Here is an 11,428-nt window from a genome sequence, read left to right as displayed (position 1 = left end):
GCGGTGTGAGGGTTCCTTACTTCGCACTGTGTGCCGCAGTGGCCCCGCTGGGTATTGGAGAGGAAGGGGATTGGGAAAGGCTGATGGGTGCGAGTCTACCACTCCATCTCATGTCCACCTGCTCTCTCACCAGGCCAGGAAGCCTGCTTAAAGATGCCGCAGGAAATGTTCTTTGGGCTTCCGTGATTCTTATGCCTCCCTCTTCCACAGCTTTTTTCTCTCAGCTTTATGATAATCTTTTGCTCGCCTGTCACTCTCCCCCCACATCCATCCCACCACCAACAAACAGACTGTATGCTTCTGAAGGTCAAAGATTGTCTTCCCTTCCCCCCTCTCACACCTGGGGTGTGGCATGTAGAAGGTGCTCAATACGTGTTGTTAGAGCAATTAAATGAGGGCCTTTTGAAAACAATGATTTCAGCCATTTAAATGTCTTAAAAAAACACCTGGCTCTTGCCCTGACCAGGTGGCTCAGTTGGTTGGAGCCTCCTCCTGTGCACCAAAAGGTTGCAGGTTCAGTTTCCCGACAGGGCACATATGTAGGTTGTGGGTTTGATCCCTGGTCAGGGCTTGTATGGAGGCAACCCATAGATATTTCTTTCTCATCCCCCTCTCTCCTCCCCTTCCCTCCCCTCCCCTCCCCTCCTCTCTCCCTAAAAATTGATGGAAACATATCCCCAGGTGAGGATTAAAAAAGCAACAACCTGGTTCTTATCTTTAGAATTTCCAGTAGAATCATTGAGGAACACAAAGTATGATTCAACCTTTGAACAAACATGGGTGCAAAAGAGACTACACAGCTGACTTCAAGAATGTGGCCATAAATGGAGTAAACATTTGATCAGTGACATCAACATATGTGAAACATTCATTCAGGAAACTGGCTTCTGGAAACCCACTTAGAAGACCTTCAGTCTGACTTTAGGACTTGAACCAAAACTACATCTCCGAGACTAGAAGCATTGAGAGTCCCTTTCATGCCCACAGAAGGTGCCACAGTGATGGTGACTGAGGCATGGAATCGTTTTATATACACTCTTTAGTAAATGTAATTAAGGAAGCCAAATATGTGAGGCACTTTATCAGCAGGGATTATCACCATTATAGTTAAAATGCATTGAGAACCTTATGACAGTTACTGTGTTAAGGACTTTACGTGCATTATCTAATTTGATCCTCTCAACAGTGTCATGAGGCAGGTACTATTATGTCCACTTTACTGATTGCATAGGAAGGCTCTGAGAGTTTATTATTTACCCATGATCATATAGTTGATCATATAGAGAACCAGGTTGTCTGTTTCAAAGACAACTTTTAACTATCAAGAATTAAACTTGCTCCCAGATTCAGGGTACTGGAGGAACATTTGGCAGGTGTTTTTGCTCACCCATTACTGTGTAACGACAGCCCAAATCCAGTGGCTTGAAACAAAAAATGTATCACTACCTCTCATAGTTTTGTGATTGACAGGGCCAACTGGGTGGTTTTCCCTTGGAGTCTCTTGTACAGTTTCACTCAGAGTCTTACGGCCTAGCTTCAAAAATCACACTGTCACTTCCACTGCATTACCCTACTCAAAAATAGGGAAAATGACCTGCCTAGATTCAAGGGGAGAAGACTACACACAAGGACATGAATACCAGGAAGCATCTTCCATTGGGGCTGTGTAGGAGACTGGCTAAATGAGCAAATGAGAAGCATCCCTGGCATGGGCTTCCCTCCTAGAAAGGACCTTCACATCTGCTTCTCATTTGGTCTTTTGGAGCCTGGCAGGCAGGCAGAGCAGAGTCGGGACTAAATCCCTAATTTACTGACATGGACACTGGTGCTTAGTGACATTAAGTGACTTAACAAAACTCACACAGCTTCTAAATGTGGGAAGGAGGTGTGAAAGTTGGCCTTCTTGCTCCTTGGCCTGCAAGCTTTATAGACTTTCCCAAGCTGCCACGGCTTAGGCTTCTTTGGCACGTTGAAGCAGGAAGGAGAAGACCGAGGCGCCACCAGCACCAAGTAATCAAGGGGAAGCAATCATGGATCTAAATTTAGAAAGAAAAAGGATATCACCGTCTACATAAGATTGTTGACAGATTTACAGAAGTCAATGCACATGGAGTACTTGCCACATAGTGAGGATCAGTAAATGGTACCTATTATGTTTAACAAGTTAGGAAAAACTAAATTCAGAAAATCTCATTTCTTAACTCCCTCAAAAAAGAAAGGAAAAACAAAAAACAAAAAAACTGCTCCATGCATAAAAACAGAGGACAGATCCTTGTAACACAAGTTATGAGAGAAGAGAATGCACTGTGTCTGCAGGAGTTGCTATTTCTTAATTTTTGGCCAGGCAGGGGCAGCTAGCAGCAGGCCCTGACCTCATCTCCTTGGCACGGAAGTCACTGACCCTACCTTTCTCACACACGCTCATTCATTCCCTTGGGGTTCTCTCTTCAATGCCTGCTGATGCTGGGCCATGGAAAAACATCTTGTTGGCAGTTGTTAGAAAGAGCAGGAATCGCAAGAGAGGTGGAGAAAGGGGAGGTGACGTTGTTGGCAGGACGAAAGTGGGTGATTTTGCAATGCAGTTTGAAGAGGGAAAAGTAAACTAGGAGAAAGTTAGCCAGGCCTTATAACCTCTTTACTACGTTGGTTATAGGAAGAAAGGACACGGTGCCTGCACTCAGAAAATGCTTAGTGAAGACTGCTTGTTTTTCCAGGAGGTTGGGATCTGATGAAGCCAGGCCAGAGGGCTCTGAGATTAAGAAAAACCTTAGCACAGGAGGAGCAAAATTCACACACAGACCCATTCTGCTAGGTAAAACAGAAAAGGGCATTATGTAACACACAGGTCTCAGAGGGGAGGGTCAGAGAATTGGTCTTGGAGACTTCCTAGTCCCGAACAATGTCACCTCCCCCGGGCATGGACACTGTGTTCAACTCACACCATTGGTGTTGGCCAGTGGATGCCAGAAACTCACAATTGTGCCCTAATCCCTGACCCCCAAATAGATTCTATGCAGCCCCAGCTTCCTCATGTCCTTTCCTGGAGGCCAAGTCTGCCTTGAGTGTCTGATTGGCTCAGCCTATGGTATAGACATTGTTGCAAAGGGTCTGGGAAAGCCAGTTTCAAGCTTTTGACCTTGAGGAGACAAGACTCATGGTGTTGGAAATTTTCCAGTCACAGAATGGGGTTCAGAAGGACAGCTATCAAGTATGTATACATCCCCAGCAGCACATCTATATTGTGTACGTGCATATGAATAGGCATATGATCCTTGTCTTAAGGTCCCATTTCCAGAGAGCTTTCATCCTTAAAGATCCAAAGAACCATCGCGTAAGCCCCCACCAGCAGTGGGAGCCCAGTCTCTTCATTTGGATGTCACGCGGCCTCTCTGAGTTCATAGAGCAGTTGCAAGTACCATCTGGTCACCCCTGCTCCATGTGGCTCTGCTCCTTCAGGTTGTCATTGCCCTGCCCCCAGACATGGACCCAGGTCTCTTTCTTCCCCTCCTTCTGAAAGGAAGAGCTGACACACTCCTCAGAGACACGCCAGGCCCACTGGGAAGGCACTGTCCCCTGTTACAGCAGAGCAGCTGGCTCTGCTTTGTCACATCCTCTCCCCTTAAGACTCAACTCTGGTGTTTCCCTCTGCAGAAACAAAGGCCTATCAAAATGGCTCTAAAGATGAATTCAGTCATCAAACGTAGGCTGCAGGGGCAGAAGTAATTGTTTTAAAGCATTGGATTTTAGTTTTTTCTCAGATGAAACCTTATTTGGGGAAGAGAGTTGAGAAACTGCTCTAATGGGTTTCTTTAGAAAAGCCCAGCGAGCAGATTAAAGACAATGCCCCGAAGCAGTCTGCCCCTTACTCCCAGGGACAGTCAGTGCCTGTCAGCAGCCCCACAGGCCTGGATAAGGGGACGTGAACCTATGGGTGGAGAATGATTCTCTCCTTCCTCAACTTTCCCATATTTACCCTTCCCCTTCTAGTGATTTCCATGAACTGCCTGTATTTGTATTTGTCCCCACCCCAATTCGTTTCTGTGTGTCACTCAGTGCTTGTCTGTTGAATTACCAACCAGAATTCTGCTTGGGTACCCCAGAAAAGCCAACTACTCTCCCCACCCATCTCCCATGACATTTTGCCCAAGACCTCTTTGGAGTATTGACTCTATGAACCCATTTATCTATGTCTATTTTGTGAGTTTCACTTTAGGACAGAAACAATATCTCATTGGCTATGGAGTCCTCAACAACTGGCCAGTGCTAGTGAATATTTTTTAATGAAAAGAAGGAAAAACAAATGGATGGACGAATGGAAGAATGAATAGATGGTTGAACCATGCCTGAGCTTTGAGAGACAGTAGTCACTGTAGCCAAATGCCACGAGGGGGCAGTGTAGAGCAGCTTGTCAAGGCCTTCCCAGACTCTTCTACCAAACACTGGCTGGCAGGTTTTCTAGATCTTATTTTGTTCAATATTTTCATTTGTGAGAGAAGGACTTGAAGCCCAGTAGGACAATGGTGAGGTCCAAGAGGTCAATGGCTGTGCCCAGGGGCACACAGCTCCGGAGTTGGGCTCTTCCATTACCGTATGCTGATCAACCCAGCTCCCTAGGCTCCGAGGGCCCTGATGCTGCCAAGCCTCTTTCGTTATCACCTGGAACCCTTCTTGGGAGGCTGCCCATTGGCTGCTGGCTGGTGAAAACGTGCAGCACAAAGGAAAGGGACCAGTGAGTGCATCTTTCAGGGCCTACTGTGTCTACCCAACCCCTCATCATAGCCCCAGCTTTGGTGACTTGGGCCCTCACTGGACTCCCCCTTTCTCTCACATGTCTCTTCTCCCTTTTAGGGACCTACATCACCTTGGCTTATATTTCCCAGAAAAGAAAGAACCCCATTCTCAGAACATGTCCTACACCAACTATACTTCTCTCAAATTTTACTTCTCTTGTGTGCCATTACCTCTCGCCCTGCTATTTAATTTCCTCTACCTGTTTGTGTGTGTGTGGTTGGGGGGTAGGTGTTGGGGAGAATACTAGCATGGTGATGGCTCTCTCCTCTCCCTCTGGCTGTCCACACATTTTCACAGCAGACTCCCAAAGGACCATGCCTTAGATAGCAGAGAGAGAGAGAGAGAGAGATCTGGGGACACACAAAACTTCAAAATTTCCTTTTTGTTCATTTATCTGTTTAATTACTTGATTATTTTAAAATATTTTAAGCATCTACTATGTGCCAGGACTGAAACAATAACACAATCTTGCATTTATTTAGTCCTTGCTATGTGCTAGGCACTGTGCTAGGCCTGACATTCATTATCTTACGTGAGCCTGTGAGAGAGGTATTATTAGTTCCACTTTATATATGAGGAAACAGAGGTCTGGAGAAATGATGTCACTTGTCCAAGGGAGCACAACCAGTGAGCTACAGAACTGGAATCAAACCTTGGAGGCTGCCACCTAAATGATGAGAAATCTCTTGCAAATGTTCACTGCTGGGCTTGTGGCTGCACATGGCTGGGACTCTGCACCTTGTCAGGCAGCGCAGAGTGGTCAAGTGCACAGTCCCAAGGGAGAAGGGATGAGCAGGAGCAGCAGAGACCTCCAGGTCTGGGTTTCTGACCACTTAGCATTGTAGCTTTGTGGCTCCTGGAGTGGAATTCCAAAACCTTTCATCAAGTTCCACTCTGCAGGTGCACATCTATACTCCATGTGGAACCCAGCATGACCTCAAACAAAGTGCAGCTCAGAGAAGAGCCCCTCCAAGTCCACTGTGTTGGGGGTTTGTTAGATTAGGGCCTAATAAGCCATGTGAGCTGGACTCTCTCCCTTTGCATGCTGAACCCTTGACTGTTCTACCTATTCTGGGGAGCTGTCCTCAGGATGGGATGAGAACATGAACATGGCAGTGTTTTCAAATTCAGAGGTCTTGATTTTATAAATCCACATGTCGTTATTACTGCCAGGAGCTGGGCTGGAGAGCCTTGGTTGAGTTCTCCTGGAGGCCTAGAGCAGAAGTTCCTGGCCTTCAGGACTGCACAGGTCAGGATACTTTATCCTGACATGGTACATGCCCCTGCGGGAACCAAACCCGGGACTTTCCAGTCCGCGGGCCGATGCTCCAACTGCTGAGTCAAACCGTCCAGGGCACTTTTTTCTATTATAAATCTCAATAAGTCACTTAGAATTGTCAACTTTTTTTATATGAAATTTTTTTAAAAAATGACTGCCACAAACACTGTCCTAAAAGAAAAATGAGTTTAACAAAAAACAGGCAGGACATAATTTTGCAGTTAAAAGTGGGTGTACTTAAAACAACTAAAAAAAAAAAAAGTGGATGTATTTAGCCTTGTGATAAACTAAATGGTCTATAATTTTCTTAATTTCACTTTAGACCAGTGGAGAATAAAGCAAGGTCTGACTCCTGGGAACCATTGTTGGAGACCCTGTGTGGTTTAGAGGTGTGTGGTTCAGAGGTGCCCTGGGCAGCAGGAGATGGGCTTAACTAGATCATGGGGCAGTCATGTGCACTGGGGGAACTGAAGAACAGAACAGAAAAGTCTTGTCCCAGAAAAAAAGATTTAATGCATGTTACAAAATAACGTGTGAACCATGACCCCCTAATTTGTAACTACCCGTATGCTTACACACAGCCTCAGATACATTAAAAACAAAACACAACGGAGGAAGGCTATATAGCAAAATCTCACAAGGTTATTTCTGATGGAAGAATGATTATGTTTATATTCTCTGAGTTATTTCTTGCATTTTCCAAATCTTCCTGTTTTGTAATCAGAAATATAGAACCAATGAAGTAGAAAAAAAAAGTGACGCAAGAAGAATCATGCAACACACTGTGTAAGACCTTCGGGACATGCAGAATTTCAGTGAAGCCACATCTTGGACTGACGAAGGTTCTCTGGGCTGGTGCCGGCGTCACTCAGCTCCTGTCTTTGTGTATCTAGGGCTGGCCCCGGTGCCTGGTGAGTGATGCGTGCTCTATTGCTGTGTGTTGAGTGGCCTGCTTTCTGTACTACCCTGGCCAGTGACTCCTGGCCAGGAAGAGGCCACAGAAAAAACCTCTCACTTCAGTAGAAATGGACGGTCCTTATACTGATTTCCTTTCTGAATTTAAAAATTTGTATTTGAAGGCTTTGATTGCATCTCTCCTTGGAAGAATGGAACAAAGTGACCACCAAGATCCCTTGTATGAGTTTAAGCTTCTGTCTTAGAGGCGATCTGGCTGCCATTAAACTAAGACCATCTTTTTTAAATTAATTAATTAATTAATTAATATTGTTGACAGTATTACAGATGTCCCCTCATTTCCCTTCTCTTTGCCCCCCTCCACCCAGCCCCAGCCCCACCCCAGGCCTTCACCACACTACTGTCTGTGTCTATGGGCTGTGCATATATGCATATAAGTTCTTTGGTTAAACTTTAAAACAACAGGGCTTGAGGAGAGTGGGTCTTCCATTGATTAGGCATCTTGGCAACAGGCAAAAGGAGTTAATTCTGGCCAATTTAAGGAGGAAAAAGTAATGCATTGGAAAGGCTTCCGGTAACTCTCAGTATGGACAGGAAGACTAGAGTCCACTGATAAAATGGGCAGGACAAGCTGTAGGGACCACTGTTGAGGACCCTGAGCCCTGTGTCCTGTACAGGCCTCGGTTTTCTTGTGATTCTGAGTGGACACATTCGCTGTGGGGGTTAAGCTCCCGGGCCGGAAGCCAGATGGCCTGGTTTCAGATTGCACTTCCTAGAACGTTAGGCCAAGTCCACAACATCTCGATTGCGCTTCCAGGTTGGATAATGGAAGTACCAACCTGCATTTGTTTTCTTTTGTTGAGAAATAAATTACTTCAAAACTCAGTTTAAAACAACAATAAGTATTTATTATCTCTCAGTTTCTGTGGGTCAGGAGCAGCCTAGCAGAGTGATTCTGTCCTGAGGTTTCTCAAGAGGTGCAGTCCGGTGGGGGCTAGGTCTGCAGTCCCCCGAAGGTTCATGGGGGGCTGGAAGATCTGTTTCCAAGGTGGCTCACTGTCGAATCTAGCAGGGGGCAGGAGCCCCAGCTCCCCCTGTTTGGGTGTCCTCACTACCGGATGGTTCCCTCCCCCTGGAGCAAGTGATACCAGGCAGAAGCTAGATCCCGTGGGTGACCAGCTTGTGAAGCCACATCGCTTCTGCTACATTCACTCATTGGAGGAAGCTCAGTCCAGCCCTGAAGCAAGGGGACAAGGATCGGGCACCACCTTTAGAAGGGAGGAGTGTCAAAGGTTTGCGGCTCTGGTTTATAACCACCCCTGGCCTCACGGGATTGTTATGCAGATTAAATGAGTTAATACAAGTAAGTGCTTAAAACAGAGCCTGGAATATGGTCATTGCCATGTAAGTGTTTGATGGCTATTATTATTAGTAGTAGTAGCACTATTATTGCCATCACTGTTCTTCCCTGCCCCGCCAGTCCTCACTCTTCCTTCTCCCCAAAGTTACCTCAGAGGTGGGGGAAAGTCATTGGTTCCTAAGACCCCGCAGGGAAGCAGGGACTTGGGGGGACTGCCCACCCTCTTTATGTGCCCCAGGAAACCGAGTGGAGCCCACTGGGGCTGCAGCCCAGGCGGTCAGGCCTGGCCGCCGGGGTCGGTGTCAGCCTCTGTACGTCGCAGTCCTCACAGCTGCTGCCAGGCTGACCCTTGTCCTCTCTTCATCAGACAACACACAGCCGCAGGCAGCTGAGGAAATTCCCCAGGCAAGTGATTGGCTTGGGGACACGCTCCTGCCCTGCACCCCAACCCCCGCGTGACAGGGCATAGGGCGGGCTTGGGGGGCAGCAACCAGCAGCAAGAAGGCCCTTGCTGCCACAACCCACGAGGCAGAGCCAGCTAATCCACGTGCAGGTGGCTGCCTGAAAGATGCCCACCAGAGGGCACACGGGGGCTGCCACCCAGCCAGGCTGCGGCCCCCAGGGGAGGGACCGCCTTTCCCTGTGTCCACTCAGGGCCGCACTTTTCCCAACGCGCAGAAAGCCCTGCACCCGCTGGCCTGGCCGCCGCTGCCCAGGAAGATCCCTGCCCTGGGCCCTAGTATGTGAACACTTCACAGCCAGGTGGCTGATGGCTCCTTCCATTTGGGCTTAGCTTTTTCATTTCCCGGTTTCTACGTGGGTTTCTTTCTTCTGGCTGATAGGCCTGCCGTGGATGGCAGAGAGGACGGGCTGGAGGACGCGCAAGCACGTACCCTCCCGCCTCTCTAAGGCCTCCCCACTTCTGGAAATGCTGGAACCCCGCTCGGTGCCTTGGCTACCTGGGAACTCTTGGGCCTCCTTGAAGGAGCAGGAGGGGCTTCTCCGAGCACAAGCTGGCCCCCTTCATCCCGCTGGCCTGGATGAGGGGGTCACTTGGCTGTGAATGCTCAGGGCAACTGGGCCGGGGTGAGATGGGGACCCTCCTTGACAAGATGGAACGGCAAGGGTGCAGAGGCAGGAGGGATGAGCACCCTTGGCATTTTACTCTCGAATAGAGCCTAACTTTGCAAGGAGGTACTCTGATCTCTGCAAGGACTGATGTCTCAAATCCAAGATAGATAGATAGATAGATAGATAGATAGATAGATAGATAGATAGATAGATGATAGAGGATAGACTACTCACAGAGAGGTTTGAAGAGGAAGCAATGGGCCAGTAAGAATTTGCACACAAACTTCATAATTTTTTTTTCAGAGGAAAATTTAAAAAAACAAAGACAAAAACCAAACACACACACACACACACACACACACACAGAGAGAGAGAGAGAGAGAGAGAGAGAGAGAGAGAAAGTTCCCTCCTTTTCTTTGGTTGCAAATATAAAATAAACAAGCACAGAAGTCATCTCTCTAGCTCAGAACTAGGCTGTCTCTATTTACACTTGGTGGATCCTTGTCTCCATTCCTACCATTTTATCTAAGAGTAATGAAACAAAGGAGCATGAAAAAAATAGTAGTTAATGACCATGAGCAATAAATACAACATTCACCAGGGCTCGGCCCATGGTTTCCTGCCATCTTGTCTCATCCATCCTGATGACTCCACACCTGGCCCATGGACCAAGGGGAGTTGACAGCTGTGCACACCTGGGGCCATAGCACTCTCTGAGCCTCACTGTGGGTTGATTAAAGGGGTTAGAGAGTTTTCAGTGTAGCCCCTACCAGGAAAATGATAACATTTCTGGCTTTTGCCACTTGATGGAACTTTACAACAGAGAACGACAGTAAGAGATAAAGTTTGGTGAGGTCCCAAGAGGCCATAGCCTCCAGTACAAGATTTCCCAAGGTTAGCCCTGTCAGCATTTTGGGAGGGGCAATTCTTTGTTGGGGGGCCATCCTGTGTATGTAGGATATTCAACAGCAGCCCTGGCCTCTCCCCTACCCACTGGATGCCAATAGCAACTCCCCAGTTGTAACAACCAAAAATATCTCCAGATATTACCAAATATCTCTGGGGTGTGTGTGTGTGTGTATGTGGTTTATGTGTGCATGCATGTGCGCAAAATCTCCCCAAGAAGCACTGCTCTGGTGATTAAGAGCAGGGGTGATGGGGTGTGACTGTCTAAAAACAGATCACAGTGCCTGCATCTTGTAGGAGCACTGAATGAGTTAATAAACATAAAGCTAGTCTGACCATAAAATGTATCCTCCAAACCAGGGCAATTTGAGAGTGAAAGAAGGTTCTAGTAATAATTTTGTAACCTGTTACTGTCTATGAAAGTGGGATGTGTGATTGGTCCATAAGACTATATAATTTTGAGCACTGAGCTTGACCTGGTGTCCACTCAATGACTATTATGCTATGTGCTGTACAAACAGGAACTTCATTTAATCCCCCACAAAACCTTATGAGGTTGGTATTATTATCACACCCTTTTAATATATGGAAAGACCAAGGAACTAGGAGCTAAAGTAACTGGCCCAAGGTCACACAGTGAGTTGTACAGCTAGGATTTGTATCCTGGCAGGTGAGTTTCCAAGCCCATGTTCTTAACCTCGGTGCCTAGGGAAACACAGCACTACTCAATACCGTGGGACTTCACATGAACTACTAGCTCTAGGTCGCTCACGGTTTCAACGGTAATCCCACTTATGAAGCTGGGTTTTCGGGGTTTATTGTGAGAAAAAGCAGACCCATGAAAATCAGCGTGGAGCAGGAAATGCGGGTGGCAGTGTCCAATCTGATTCCCAGTTTTGTAGGGCTCAGCAGGTCCACCATCCCATTCGGAAGTCACTGTGGCTATTTAAGAATGAAAGAAACATTTTATTTTTCAATTCATATTTATTGTTTTCCCTGATGGCTACTAAGTTGTTAGGACATAAAGTCTTATTAAGTCATTTGGATCCAGCTGCTTAACAAATGAAACTATTGGTCTGTCCTATTCTATTCTATTCTATTCTATT

This window comes from Molossus molossus, unplaced genomic scaffold (genome assembly GCF_014108415.1).
Source record: "Molossus molossus isolate mMolMol1 unplaced genomic scaffold, mMolMol1.p scaffold_m16_p_17, whole genome shotgun sequence".
Classification (NCBI taxonomy): domain Eukaryota; kingdom Metazoa; phylum Chordata; class Mammalia; order Chiroptera; family Molossidae; genus Molossus; species Molossus molossus.
Note: the sequence above shows the minus strand (reverse complement) of the source record.